The sequence below is a fragment of the Bubalus kerabau genome, chromosome 4 (genome assembly GCF_029407905.1).
Source record: "Bubalus kerabau isolate K-KA32 ecotype Philippines breed swamp buffalo chromosome 4, PCC_UOA_SB_1v2, whole genome shotgun sequence".
Taxonomy (NCBI): domain Eukaryota; kingdom Metazoa; phylum Chordata; class Mammalia; order Artiodactyla; family Bovidae; genus Bubalus; species Bubalus kerabau.
Genome location: NC_073627.1, coordinates 74,280,220 through 74,293,851, shown reverse-complemented (window position 1 = coordinate 74,293,851; position 13,632 = coordinate 74,280,220). Strand labels below are relative to the sequence as shown.

At 42.2% G+C, this 13,632-nt stretch overlaps 1 protein-coding gene across 3 annotated transcripts in view; it reads left to right on the top strand.

Annotated features, from left to right (window-relative positions):
* The window catches only part of MSRA (methionine sulfoxide reductase A), a 379,756-nt gene that overhangs the window by 247,568 nt on the left and 118,556 nt on the right, over positions 1-13,632 (top strand). The gene's annotated exons all lie outside the window — the stretch shown is intronic.

Sequence of the window (13,632 nt, the reverse complement as noted above, 5' to 3'; positions counted from 1 at the left end):
GGGTTCACAATGTTTGGGTTATTTAAATATTTATTTTGTCTTCTTTGGAATTTATTGTATGGAGATATTAATATATTTGGGCTGTAAACGATGGTGGTCAGGAATTTTATTTGAATGCACACACAAGCGAATGTCTCATGCTGGCAAATATCATTGTAGTATCCAATAATGGAGCAGTTTCCAGACTTCAACTTAACAGCCTTACAAGCACTGCTTTGCCAGTGTGATGATCTGGTATTATGAGTCTTATGGACTGAAAAGTCCTATATGTACGATATGATTTTCACAAACCCTGTTCATTTAGCAGGCTTCCCTGGCAGCTCCGATGGTAATGAATCTGCCTGCAATGCAGGAGACTGGGGTTCTATCCCTGGGTCGGAAATGGCTATCCACTCCAGTATTCTTGCCTGGAGAATTCATAACCTACATCTAACTAGGCTGAGAATTCTGTTGGCTTTAACAAAATATTTGGGCTTCCCAGCTGGCACAGAGGTGAAAGAACTTGACTGCCAATACAAGAGAGGCAAGTGACATAGGTTCAATTCCTGGTTAGGAAAATACCCTGGAGAAGGAAATGGCAAGTTACTCCAGTATTCTTGCCTAGAAAATCCCATGGACAGAGTAACCTGGCAGGCTACCATCCATGGGGTTGCAAAAGATAGCAATTGGTCTATTTAATGAAAATCTTTTTCCCTTTGGTGTCAGGTCTTGTGGGAGTGGGTGAGTGGTGTTGACTCTTTCCTGATGAATGGATGTGTTCTTCCAAACATGCATTGTGTCTTGGGGTGGAACCTGTCCAAGATCCCAGCAACCCCAGCGCCAGGTTGGTAAGTCCTGAGTCCTGGTTACAGCTGAGTCCAGGGTGATTTCCCAGAAGGCAGAGGTCAGAGCTAAGGCAAGAACAGCAACATGATCAGCAGAGGAGCCAGGGTCAGGCAGGCCCAGGATGCAGGCTGATCCAGCAGGGTGACTGAGGTGGGAATGAGGCCAGGAGCAGGTTCTCCATGACCGTCAAGTCTGGTTGACGTGGGGGCATGAGTCCCTGGTGGGGAAGCAGTGAGATGGGGGCAGGGGAGGTATAGGACTGGTAAGGGCAAGGGTACTGTCATCAGAAGGTTCAGATGCCACCCTGGCTTGGACTGCCGCACTGTCACGTCACATAAGCACGGCAGGCCTGATGGCTTAGACATCCGTGCCTCAACGAGAAACTGATTGGTGAGCTCCATAAAGAAGGGGGGGTGACGACAGCCAGGGTCATTCTGAGGAGCCTTTGATTCAGAGGCAGCAGCCTCTTGCTCAGAGCTGAGGGTCAAGGCAGGATGCTGGGGGCTCCAGAGTTCTAAGTGGAGACACCTATCAGGATCCCAGGTGAGCCTGAAGTCATGGAGCAGACAGGCTCTATGTGGGCCCACAAGGCTGGGTATGTGGCCTGGCCTGGCCACCTGTGTCCTGATAGAACCACCTTGTTCTTGGCCTCCGCAACATTTTAAAGAAGGTGAAGTCTGCCATCTACTTCTCTCTCCTTACTCCTCTTAACGTCTTACCCATTTTATCATTTTTGGGGGACGGGGATGTGAACCATTTTTAATGGTCTTTATTGAATTTGTTACTATATTGTGTCCATTATATGTTTGGGTTTTTTGGCCCTGAGGCATGTGGGATCTTGGCTCCCAGACCAGGGATTGAACCCGCACGCCCTGAATTGGAAGGTGAAGTCTTAACCACTGGACCGCCAGGGAAGTCCCCACCCATTTTATCACATCTTTAGTAGTGCACCTCCGGTCACTAGTTCTCGCCCCTGATTCTCAGGGGAATTCCACCTGCAAAAGCATTTTATTAGAACCTCTTGTTCTCCCCATCCCATGGATCAGATTGGTCTCAACTTTGGAAATTCTTGGTTGGCTGTCGATATGAATTTGCTAGGGCTGCCGTCATAAAGTATCACAGACTGGGTGGCTTAACCAACAGAAATGAATTTTCTTACAGTCCTGGAGGCTAGGGGCCGAAGTTGAAGGCATTGGCAGGGTTGGCTTCATGTTGGCTTGCCCATGGCTGTCTTCTCATGTAGCCTTCCCTCTGTGTGTGTCTGTGTCCTAATCTCTTTGTATAAGATCACGAGTCAGATTGGATTAGGGCCCACCCAGATGGCCTCATTTAATCTTAATCATTAAAGACTCTGTTTCCAGATTCAGTTACACTCAGTACTGGAGATTAGAGCTTCAACATGTAAATTATGAGAGGAGGTGGGACACAGCCCATAGCACTGTCTGATAATGTAATATTTAATAGGTTGATGTGCTGGTTTTTCAGAGGTACTTTTTTTCTGACAGGATGTTCATAGGCTTATAGACTGAAAGAGACTGATCATCTGTTCCAACGTCAGCTTCAATTCTATGAGTCAGAAGATGAAATTGCTCATGGTGGGGGTCACAGACAATGGGATTGGAGTATTGAGTGACCTATTCTTACACTAATATTTTGGGCAAATTATACATGTAGGAGGAGAGTTTTTCTACCCTTGTGTATATGTGTTTCTGCTTAGAGTAGTGCTTCATGCAGTGTACACAGTCATGCATTAAATCCCAAGGTATCTGATCTGCCCACATTATTATTAGAATTATTTTTTAGGTAGTTCAGCATAATGGGTCACGGTAAGAATCTTTTTCTGCCTTGTAGGGTTTCCTATGACCCTTCTGGAAATAGGGCCAGAAGGGTCTATATGATCTATATGATCTATGCCTGATCAGTCACAGTGTCTTTTCCTGTTGTTATCAATGTTCAATCCAAACAACAGGCGTGTGACTCCAGCAGAACCAACTAGAGTCTTTCCCTGGGGGTGTTGTATGTTGTCACTTGGCTATGGGTGCCAGGGGAATAACCCACACAGAGCACCTGACCATGTGGTCCCCCAAATTCCCCAGTCTCCAGATACCATAGCAGAGCCTGACATTTAGATCTGGGTTCTGGCCCCAGTTGGACCTCTTCCCAACCTCGCAACCTTGGCCAAGACACTTAATCTGAAACTCCGTTTTCTCATCTACAGAGAAAGGATAATAATGTCTATCCTGCCCACTTCTTGGGTTGTCATAGGAATGAAATGAAGCCATGTGAAAATCACTTGAAAGAACCATGGTCAAAAACCAGGGTCAAGAACTCTGCAGGTGGTGGCATTATAGCTGTGTCCTTCTCAGCACAATACAGGGTCACCAGAGTTATTTAGTTATTTTTGTTTCCTTGATTTCTGTGGGGAACTATTTACCGTCTGCCTACTACAGTGTGGGTTTTCTGCCACGAAAGCTCTTCTGTACTTCCTGCTAGTTGGAAAGATTTCCGCGTTGCTTGCGTTCTCATTTTGTGATGTAACTGCTGGCGGTGATAGTGATGAGGTTGATAGATAGAAAGCTCCTTATCTTTGCTGCTGATACAGTCCTCAGAAGAACCAGATAAAGTCCCAGCCTCTCATGCATGTTCTGCATCCCTGTACCTCGTATGCTCTGTGCATGAATTCCATCATTTTGGTCCTCCTGTTTCTGCATAGGAATGCAGGTCCCAGACCCTGAACCTTGGGCCAAACCACACACACACAAGTATACAATGTGGAGACTCAGCTTTGCCTTACTTGATTGCATAAACCTGACTTTTCTATTCCAACCTGTTTCACTCTCCTCGATCCTGAGGGAAAGGACAACACATTTATGAAGTACCCCTTATGGCCCAGTCTCAGTGGTAGATGCATTATACCTATAATTTCATTTAACCCCTACCGTAACCTGATGAACTGGGGTTTACTGTCTTCACTTAATAGAAGAGGAGAAATGAGATTCCAGAATACTGACAGTCTTGCTTGATGGTGTTGGCAGTATTTGAACACAGCTCTGACCAAAGCCCAAATCTATTTTCTTTCCCCTACACTGGAGGGATCCATGCTTCCTGATGAGGAAGACCTCTTCTAAGGATAAGCATTGTTCAGGATCCCCCATGTAATATAGCTGTGCCCCTAACAACCTTTTTAAAGCAAATATATGAGAATGCTAGTACAAATTTAATCATGCTGTAAATTGAATGCCCCTTTTATTAACCAGCACCATGTCACTTACCTCTGCAAAATGGAGATACTCCCATGCATAATGTGCTCAACCGTCACTAGGCCACACCTGCTGCCCAGTTGGATGTATGGACCTCTGGTAGTAGCTCCAGACCTTCCCAGGGACTAGGGCACAGATGGGGAATTTCTCCAGTGTACTACCAAGGGAGCAGTGGCCTTTCTGCAGAGGCCTTCTGGCTGAGACTGTGAACTGAACCCAATATCGGTTTCCCCATTTCTAAAGGATTGGAATTTCAGCTGGATGTGCAGCCACCAATAAAAACGAAATTTCCCAGACTCTGAGTGACTAAGTATAGCCACGTGTCCAAAACCAGACTAGAAGAGCATGAGCGCAAGTGACAGTGTGAACTTCCGGGTTAAGTGCACTTAGAGGAAGGGCAGATGACGTCAGCTTCTGGGTCCAGTGCACACAGAGGAAAGGCCATTCTCTTCTTTCTCGCCTCTCACATACTGCCTGCGGTTGCAGTGATGACTGTCTTGGACCACAGGGATGGGGGCCTCACCCTTGTAATTGAGGACCTACAAGATAGAAGTTTCCAGAGTCAGTACCCCAGGCTGGACTCTTTATGTAAGAACTGTCTTCTCTAAGCTACTGTTATTTTGGTTCATTTTAGGCCTTTTTTTTTCTCTTCTTTTTCTTCTCCTACAACAGTTGTGCTAATCCTTACTAAAATAGCTTTCAATATAAGCTGGTGATGAACTCCCAGTCACTCCTCTGAAGATCTTAATTAAAATGTTTCTTAATTAAAACGTCTTTAATCAAATCTGTTAAGAGTATGGACTCTAGGGTTAGAGGATATGGCTTTAACCAGTCCTGCCACATGCTGTCTGTGTGGCCCGGGGAAGTTAACAGTCACTCACCGCCTCTTTTCTCTGTGCCTGACCACTGGGTCCCAGCTCTAATTGCTCTCATCTGGCTGCCACGCCAGCCTCCACCTGGCCTTACCCTTTCCTGATCCAGTACCCATAGTGACCTGTCAGAAGCACAAAAGGGAACTACATCCCTCTCCTGACTTTTCTTTGTGATGATATACACACTCTTCAGACTTCCCCGGTACCTCAGTGGCAAAGAATCCGCCTGTAATGCAGAAGCTGCAGGTTTGATCTCTCAGTCTGGAAGATCCCATGGAAGAGAGCATGGCAACCCACACCAGTATTCTTGCCTGGAGAATCCCATAGACAGAGGAGCCTGGTGGGCTACAGTCCATGGGCTCCCAAAGAGTTTGACACGACTGAGCAACTAACCCTTTTGGAAAGTAAGCTTCATGTTAAACAATTTTTCACTGAACAGCTGGATGAATGAACCTCAGTTTTCCCATCTGTACAATGGTTGTTCTCCCTTCAGTGGTGTCAGGATGCACCAAGGAATATAGTCTGTTATGCAGAGCCCAGCGCTGGGTACAGAATAACGACATTGTATATAATAGCCGCCATCCTCATCCTGCCCATGTCCTAAAGAGCCATTTCACCAGCTCCCATCCATCTGCCTTGCTTTCTCTTGTACCCCAGTACTTCTCGATTTTTTTCTTTCTCATTTCCCCCATCTCATGTTCTGAATACCCTTGATCATCCCTTACATTTGGTTTATACCCTTTATCCTCAATAAACATTCCTTTTCCTCCCATGCCCACCCTCCACCCTCCCACAGGGAGCTCCCAGTTGTGCTCAGTAGCTTCATCTGTCTGCCCTCATGTCTCTGGTGTTGGTTTCATGGAGCCCTAGGACCACATACCCTAGCTTGCTGCCTTCCCCTCAGAGCCAACAGTAGGGGATTAATGTGATTTCTCAGCTTGTGGTTGGAACTAGAGACCCCAAGGACTCTTCTCTATTCAGTGCCCATGGACCACACATTCCCCCCTCCCAGCCTACTCCCACACTCCCTGTGCAGCATTGTTCAACATGCATGGTTCCCAGGAGGTCCCCAGAAGGTCAGGAGTGGGGCTGGTCCACTCCATCTTTAGCAGGTTTGCTTCATAGCCTCTCTCCAGGTGCATCGTAGAGAAGCCAGTGCCCTGTGCTGTCTACTGAGCAACGTTAATTGGAGAGGAAAAAAAAAATCCTCTTGTGTTTTCTCAACAAGTTGCCATTTAAGTGCTGGTGCTTATATATTTGAACTTGCCAAATTAATATCTGAACTTCATTGTGCTAACCCTTTTAAGTTAGTTTTTTTCAAAATAAGTCTCCGGTTTTGAAGGACTATCCCTTTTTTTAGCCCACGTACAAGGAATCTATCATCTGCAAATAATTAGACAGTGGGAATTATATTGTATTGCTAATGAGCAGATGTGCATACTTATAGTGGAGGAACAGCTGCACACATACAAAATGCAAAACCGACCCACACCCAGCATTATGAATTCTGAAAGGGACTGCATTCTTTTAGGAATTTCAGAAACAGGGAAAAAAAAGAATTTAACCGATACTTTTCTTTATTAATTGTTCTTTCAGTCGTACTTTTCCTTGCATAACATTATCACACATGGACATAGCATCTTTGCTACTTGCAAATGTGCTATTTGCACTTTCAAATCCCTCTCTCATATAATACTATAAAGCTTATATTTAACATTTTTCCTCTGCCTTTCTAGTGCTTTAAGGGTTTGGTGCCTACAGACTCAATGACGGACTCCTCCTGGGTGTTTACTCTGGGCTGGGCATAGAGCTAGGTTCTTAATGCGCATGTGATCCCATTTGATCCTTAAAGCAACGCAAGAGTAGGCAGTCTTAGACCCATTTTACAGATGAACAGATGGGCCCAGGGAGGTGAAATGATTTGCTATGAGCCAGTTGGTACATTATTGTCAGAGCTGGGATTTGGACCTACCAGTTCAATTTCAAACCCTGTGTTACTTCCATTGTATGGTATGTGGTCCTGCATTGTCACAAGATGCTATGGACTGACAGAATACACAGCTGCACCCCAACCTGCAAGAGCAGCAAATTATCCAATGAAGAGTATCTGTCCTCATGAGCACCTTGTAATAGCTCTTACAATTTTGTAATCCTTTAAGGATTTTCAGTATGAAAAAGTTCAAGTAGAACTTTTTATTTTATTTATTTATTTTTTTTGTTTTTGACTTTTTTTTATACTATAAATCAAAATTTGTTTGTAAGGGATAGTGTGGTAGCAGTGTGTGCATGTGTATGTGTGTGTGCACACTCGCTCAGTCATGTCTGATTCTTTGTAGCCCCATGGACTGTAGTCCTCCAGCTCCTCTGTCCATGGGATTTCCCAGGCAAGAATACTGGAGCGGAGTGGGTTGCCATTTTCTTCTCCAGAGGATCTTCCTGACCCAGGAATCAAACCCATGTCTCTTGAGTCTCTTGCATTGGCAGGTGGATTCTTTACCACTGACACCACCTGGGAAGCCCCAGAAGAGTTAGGAATGCTACTATCTTTTGTCAGCCTATACAAAGGGCATGTGTCTGAGAATTTCCCTTGAAAGATGTGATTGGATCAGTGAATTCAAATAGACTTTTGCAGACTTTCAGCCAGGAAGAATTCCACATATCTTAGATTGGAGTGGTTAGGTCATTTAAACTTTGCTGATCAGTTTCTGAAATAATGTAAAATCAGTAAGAAGAAATGAAGTCAGAAGAATTAATTCACATAAAAGAATATTAAATTAGATAAGAGGAAAAATTAGAAATGATAACATTGGCAGAAACTAGAATTTCCAGGTTCTTAAATGGCAGACTAGCTATTTGGATCAGCTATCTCATCAAAAGCCACTCAACATGTTGGATAAGATATAAAAAACACATTAAAAGCATCACATCAAAATACTGATGAAATGATTATGAATTACCATGTTAAAATTGAAGAGAACACAGGAATCTAGAAAGGTAAACAGGGGGCTAAAACCCTTTTGCTCTAGGAAGTTTGCCAGTTCCAGAAGAGTTGAGTCTTGAAGGCCTTATTAATCAAACTATTGATTGAGATGATGTGAGAGATGCCCCCTCACACCTGTCAGAATAGCTAACATCAGAAAGTCTACAAATTACAAATGTTGGCTAAGATTTGGAGAAAAGGAAACCCTTGTTCACTCTTGGTAGGAATGTAAATTGGGGCAGTCACTCAGGAAAACAGTATGCAAGTTCCTCAAAAAACTAAAAATAGACCTGCCATATGATCTAGCAATTCCACTCCTGTATATATATCCCCTCCGAAAAGAAAATTGAAAACATTAACTTGAAAAGATACACGCACCCAGTTTTCATAGCAGCGTTATTTACAGTAGCCAAGATATGGAAGTAACCCAAGTGTTCATTAACAGATGAATGGAAAGAGAAGTTGTGGGGTGTGTGGGTGTATGATGGAATATTACTCAGTGATAAAAATTATATGCTACCATTTGCAACAGTGTGGATGGACCTAGAGCGTATTATGTTTAGTCAAATAAATCAGAGAAAGACAAATGCTCTATGTTGTCACTTATATGTAGAATCTAAGAAATAACACAAACAAATGTGTGTAACGAAACAGAAACAGACTTGCTAATGTAGAGAACAAATTAGTGCTTACTAGTGGGGAGACGGAGGAGAGGGGCAACGTAGAAAGTTAAAGTACAGACTACTAGGTATAAAATAAATAAGTGCAGGTCATCTAAAACCCCCAGTCTCAACTTCTTGGGCCGCCTAGCCTGGCCTTTGAATGAAGTTTCTGAAAACCAAGCAAAGCCCCAGGGCGAGCTTAACATGTAGGCTGTAAATAAATAATAAAACCTGCCAGCTTCCTTGCCAAGAACTCCAGGCAAATTTGTGCTGAAATTCCGTGTGAAACGAATGTATTTTCTACCTCCTAGTCCCCACCACACTGTCCAGGTCACTCACCCCCGTGCTCTGGCTTTGACTCAAGGTCAGTAGTTGAAACCACAGTGACAGAGTCAGCTAACTTTTGCAGAAGCAAGAGCAAATACAAACACCCTAAGTAGCTAAGTTGTGTCTGATTCTGTGATCCTATGGACTGCACTACGAGTGGAGGAGTGGAGGCTCCTCTGTCCTCCACTACTTCCTGGAGTTTGCTCAAATTCGTGTCCATTGAGTCTGTGGTGCTATTTAACCATCTCATCCTCTGCTGCCCTCTTCTCCTTCAGTCTTCCCCAATATCAGAGTCTTTTAAATACAATGTCCATGAATAATAATGTATGACTGCAGGACAACTTCCTTGTGTTAAGAAGTAAACACCAGGGCTGGCAGAGGGATGGTGGCAGAACCTGTGGGCTAGGTGGGAAGCTCACCCTCCACGAAAAAGGGAAGTGGGGACCGCTGCTGCCAAGGAGTGAGGAGACACCTGGAGGCCAAGGGTCAGGCCACCACTATCTCCTCCAGCAGCAGACACCATAGAGATCGTGCAGCCGGTGGGTGCACTGGCCAATGGCGACTCTGCGCACAGGTGGCAGCGTAGAAGCCAAGACGGGAGCTTCCAGAAGTACTTTCAGAAAAATAAGAGTGAACCTCAGTACGCAAACACAGGGAACTGAAAAACCACAGTAAGCCTTGTTACTGAGTTTGAGAGCAGAAGAGACTGCAATTATACACTTAACAGGTTCTTTCCATATCTGGACCCCTGCCTGTCTATAATCAATTGTCCTCAGATGGAGAACTGAGTCCTAAAAGGTTGCAACATCCTTGAAGTTATGCAAAGAACTAAACTAGCATGTGGCTTATCTAGGAGGTAAAGATGGGAATGGCTTCTGCTTGGTTGGTGCCCTCTTGAAGAGAAATACTTTTGCTCAGCTTAAGATCAAGCCCTGAGCCTTTGGAATGGGAGCACTGACTCCAAGACCCTAGACTACCAGAGAAGTAACCCTAGGGAGTATCAAATAGTGAGAACTCACACAGAGGAAACCACTTGAATACAAGACCCAGCATCACCCAACCATCAGTAGCACCCTGGGCAGGACGCCTCATCTAAGCAAAAATCAAAACAAAAATACAAACCCAATCATCAGCAGACAGGATTACCACCTCACTCACTCTTGCCCATCAGAGGAAAAACAAGAAACAAACAAAAACTCAGCAGAAATCTCATGCTATATAAAGCTTACACAAAACAAAAAGGAAGAAAGAATTCAACCTTCTTCAAGGAAATAAGTCAGCTTTCCTTGAAGCCTGGGAAAAGGAGACCTCAAACACAATAAGTTAAAAAAAATAATGAAAAGGCAGAGAAATACTACACAGGTGAAGGAACAAACTAGAAACACAGAAGTCCAAATAAATGAAGAAGAAATAGGCAAACTACCTGAAAAAGAATTCAGAATAATTATAGTAAAGATAATCAAAAACCTTGAAAACAAAATGGAGAAAATGCAAGAATCAATTAACAAAGACCTAGAAGAATTAAAGAATAAACACACAGAGACAAACAACACAGTTACTGAAATTAAAAATACTCTAGAAGGAATCAATAGCAGAATATCTGAAGCAGAAGAATGAATCAGTGAGCTTGAAGATAAAATGGTGGAAATAATTTCTGAAGAGCAGAATAAAGTTAAAAAAGTGAAAAGAACTGAGGATAGTCTCAGAGACGTCTGGGACCATATCAAATGCACCAAAATTAGAATTATAGGGGTCCCAGAAGAAGAAAAGAAAAAGAAAGGGTATGAAAAAATGTTTGAAGAGATTATAGTTGAAAATTTCCCCAACATGGAAAAGGAAATAGTCAATCAAGTCCAAGAGGCACAAAGAGTCCCATACAGGATAAACCCAAGGAGAAACACACCAAGACACATACTAATCAAACTAACAAAGACTAAACACAAAGAAAGAATATTAAAAACACCAAGGAGAAGCAACAAGTAACATACAAGGGAAACCCTGTATGCTTAACAGCTGATCTTTCAGCAGAAACTCTGCAGGCCAGAAGGAAATGGCAGGATATATTTAAAGTACTGAAAGGGAAAAATCTACAACCAAGATTACTGTACATGGCAAGGATCCCATTTAAAACTGATGGAGACATAAAAAGCTTTTCAGACAAGCAAAAGTTAAGAGAATTCAGTACCATCAAACCAGCTTTACAACAAATGTTAAAAGGGACTTATATAGTCAAGAAATACAAGAGAAGAAAAAAGATCTACAAAATCAACCCCAAACAATTAAGAAAATGGCAATAGTAACACATATATCAATAATTACTTTAAATGTAAATGGATTAAATACTCCAACCAAAAGACACAGACTGGCTGAATGGATACAAAAACAAGACACATATATATGCTGTCTACAAGAAACCCACTTCAGACCTCAAGACACATACAGACTGAAAGTGAGAGGCTGGAAAAATATATTCCATGCTAAAGCTAAAGAAAGCTAGCGTAGAAATTTTCATATCAGACAAAATAGATCTTAAAGAAGATTATAATAGGTAAGGAAGGATACCACATAATGATCAAGGGGTAAATCCAAGAGGAAGACATAAAAACTGTAAATATCAATGCACCCAACATAGGAGCACCTCAATACACAAGACAAACACTAACAGACATAAAAGGAGAAATTGACAGTAACACAATAATAGTAGGAGACTTTAACACCCCACTCACACCAATGAACAGATCATCAAAGCAGAAAATTAATAAGGAAATACAAGTCTTAACTGACACATTAGATGAGATGGATCTCATTGATATCTTCAGGACATTCCATCCAAATGCAGAAGAATGCACCTTCTTCTCAAGTGCACATGGAACATTCTCCAGTCTAGACCACATCTTAGGTCACAAATCAAACCTCAGTAAATTTAAGAAAATTGAAATTGTATCAAGTATCTTCTCCAATCACAACACTATGAGACTAGATATCAATTACAAGAAAAAAACTGTAAAACACAAACACATAGAGATTAAACAACATGTTTCTAAATAACCAATAGGTTACTGAAGAAATCAAAATGGAAATCAAAAAATTTCTAGAAACAAATAGCAGTGAAAACACAACAACTCAAAACCTATGAGATGCAGCAAAATCAGTTCTAAGAGGGAAGTTTCTAGCAATACAATCCTACCTCAAGAAACAAGAAAAGCATCGAATAGACAAACCAACTTTACACCTAAAACAACTGGGAAAAAAAAGAACATTTCTATATACTAACAATGAAAAATCAGAAAGAGCAATTAAGGAATCAATCCCATTCACCACTGCAACAAAAGCAATTAAATATCTAGGAATAAACTTCCAGTACTTTGACCACCTCATGCAAAGAGTTGACTCATTGGAAAAGACTCTGATGCTGGGAGGGATTGGGGGCAGGAGGAGAAGGGGACGACATAGGATGAGATGGCTGGATGGCATCACTGACTCGATGGACATGAGTCTGAGTGAACTCTGGGTGTTGGTGATGGACAGGAAGGCCTGGCGTGATGCAATTCATGGGGTCTCAAAGAGTTGGACACAACTGAGAGACTGAACTGAACTGAAGGAGACAAAAGAATTGTACACAGAAAATTATAAGACACTGATGATCATTGTCCTCAATGGTGAAAAACTGAAAGCATTTCCCCTAAAGTCAGGAACAAGACAAGGGTGCCCACTTTCACCACTACTATTCAACATAGTTTTGGAAGTTTTGGCCACAACAATCAGAGCAGAAAAAGAAATAAAAGGAATCCAGATTGGAAAAGAAGAAGTAAAACTCTCACTGTTTACAGATGACATGATCCTCTACATAGAAAACCCTAAAGACTCCACCAGAAAATTACTAGAGCTAATCAATGAATATAGTAAAGTTGCAGGATATAAAATCAACACATAGAAATCCCTTGCCTTCCTATACACTAATAATGAGAAAATAGAAAGAGAAATTAAGGAAACAATTCCATTCACCATTGCAATGAAAAGAATAAAATACTTAGGAATGTATCTACCTAAAGAAACTAAAGACCTATATATAGAAAACTATAAAACACTGGTGAAAGAAGTCAAAGAGGACACTAATAGATGGAGAAATATACCGTGTTCATGGATTGAAAGAATCAATATAGTGAAAATGAGTATACTACCCAAAGCAATCTGTAGATTCAATGCAATCCCTATCAAGCTACCAACGGTATTTTTCACAGAGCTAGAACAAATAATTTCACAATTTGTATGGAAATACAAAAAACGTTGAATAGCCAAAGCAATCTTGAGAAAGAAGAATGGAACTGGAGGAACTAACCTGCCTGACTTCAGGCTCTACTACAAAGCCACAGTCATCAAGACAGTATGGTACTGGCACAAAGACAGAAATATAGATCAATGGAACAGAGCCAGACATTCTGGAATGTGAAGTCAAGTGGGCCTTAGAAAGTATCACTATGAACAAAGCTAGTGGAGGTGATGGAATTCCAGTTGAACTACTTCAAATCCTGAAAGATGATGCTGTGAAAGTGCTGCACTCAATATGCCAGCCAATTTGGAAAACTCAGCAGTGGCCACAGGACTGGAAAAGGTCAGTTTTCTTTCCAATCCCAAAGAAAGGCAATGCCAAAGAATGCTCAAACTACCGCACAATTGCACTCATCTCACATGCTAGTAAAATGGGC